The sequence below is a fragment of the Charadrius vociferus genome, unplaced genomic scaffold (assembly GCF_000708025.1).
Source record: "Charadrius vociferus isolate BGI_N301 unplaced genomic scaffold, ASM70802v2 scaffold643, whole genome shotgun sequence".
NCBI classification, from domain to species: domain Eukaryota; kingdom Metazoa; phylum Chordata; class Aves; order Charadriiformes; family Charadriidae; genus Charadrius; species Charadrius vociferus.
Window position 1 is genome coordinate 138,337 of NW_009647512.1, and position 2,326 is coordinate 140,662.

Consider the following 2,326-nt stretch of genomic DNA (forward strand, 5'->3'; position numbering starts at 1 on the left):
CCTGCTGAAACTGTTTTCCATAGGGGGGAAAAAACGCAACACAAGAATGTATGACATAGCTCAAAGTACTCCCTAGGGATAGGAAGAAAAATCTGAATTCCAGTCCCCTTGCCAAACATTCATTGGAACAAAAATGGAACAGTTCCAAAAGGGGAGTGGGAAGGACAGAGAGTCCTTTCCCCTATGGACTAGTGGCTTGGGAACTTAAGAAAAGGAGTGATGGAACAGAGGTCCACACTTCCCAGCCCATGTTCCATGTTCTTGGCTAAATAAAAGATCCCTTAATATTAACGGCTATGTGGGACAAAGTCTGTTTAGCCCGTTCCCTGCCAAACAGCAAGGAATTCATCCTGCGTACAGAGTTGTGTCAGTTGGCATGGGAGGACATGATGCATGCTGCTAGGCTTGTAATCTGCTCCAGAGGCTACTTCCACTGTTAACCTGCATTTATGAATTCCATGAAGGTAAATAGTCTTGTGTATGCCTGGATCTTAATGCCACCCACCGCCTACCATTGTGTATTGGCTAGTCACCATGCTGCTCTCCTGATTGTCGCTGGGCAAGTCCTTCCATGCACTGTGAAGGGAATGGAGACAGGCATCTCAAGGTGTGGGTTCCACTGGTATGCTTGAACTTTGAATACTGTTTCATTTGGTGCTGTGCTACACAGATCTTAAACCCAAAGAAGGCTTAAATACTTTGAGTTGCAATCATTATTGCTGCTTTTAAGGAGAGGTGCTAGATTGTAAGTTAGGAGTTGAAAGTCTGTAAGAGTTGGGAAATTTGTGATCTGCAATTGTTGTTGCCAGGATAGCCTCTAGAAGCCCCTTTCTCCCATCAAATTGCATACCCATGCTAGTTAATTTAAAAATAAATAAAAAGTTTAATATTCCAGTCCACAAAAAACACTGAAACATACCTAAGCGTTACGAATAAGTGTAATGTACCCAGTGGTTCTGTATTTAATATTGACTTTCTCTTTTGCAGCTCAATGGGATAATCTTGTTTTCTCGAGAGGAAAATGAAAATTCTTTGAAAGTGTTTCTGAAATGATTTCTTGTCCGTAATAGCTGAGAAACTTTTAGCTCCTACTTACAAACCTTTTTTTTTTGCAGTTTATGCAAGTTAAATTAGTGAATGTGCATCTGCTACATATAGTAAGTATGAACTACAGTATGGTTGTAATTGCTGACACTGCATACAGATTGCGCAAACCGGAGATCCAGTCAGCCTGAATGGATCCAAGCTTTAGCATTTTGGACATAGGTACCGGCAAGGCACCCACACCAAACCTTTAATCACCTCTACGTACTTGACTTTCTTCAATCAATGTGCTAGAGCTGGCGTCTCCTCCTCTGTCGTAGTGATCAAGCAGGCTGTGGGCGATGAAGCTGCTCTCTGAATGCAGTGTCTCACACTTTCGGCAGACAAGGATTTCACATTTCGGACACATTTTCCCAGAGTGTGGCTTCCTTAAAGAACATATTTCCTCCCGTGCTGGCTTCGGCTTTTTGGAACCTTTCCTGTGTAAACATCTCTTCTTGTCTTCAAAAAGATGAATTCTTCCCTGAGGGCTAGAACAGTCCAAAAGAAAGGTGACAAGTTTAACCTGTACGCTTCCTAGATGAATGAGATCAGCAGAAGCAATTAGTGTGTGAAATATGAACCCTTCCTGAGGCCTTACCTATGATACACTAGGAGCAGTGCAATGTATGGTCACCTGCAGAAAATAGGAATGGACAGAAAAAGAAGAATTTGGCTTTGGTGCTGTGATGGCAGTGACAAGCCATTAGTTTTAGAACATAGAATTATTAAAAGGATTGTCACCATTTAAACAAAACCATAAAAAAATCCTAAGTCAACTAGCTAGGTGGGAGCTTTCTATTCAGTTCTTTAATATGCAGCTTTTCTGTGGGTGATCATGGCATGAGCCTCATGTTTGCATGAAGACAAATTTCGTACAGCTCTGTATCTGCATTGCAGGCTTCAGACCTAGTAGACCTCACCTATACTATCATAAACATTCTTTTTCCACTTGCGTGCACTAATAATTATGCTGGCTAGTAGATAAGCCCTATATTGCACTACCCTTGAATAGAGATAGAAGGGCTGAAAGAAAAGCACTCTTGATTGAATTATATATCATTATGTTCTATATAAAATAGTACTTCAAAATCAAGATACTAAGTCCATAATCCCTTACAAGAGCTTGCAAATCAGTGGTGAACTGTAGAGATGATCTGATTTGGCTACATGCCTGTGAAAGTTCTGTAGGCTCTGATGACTTGAATGATTTAAAAAACCACCGCCGTGTAATGTGCGTGTA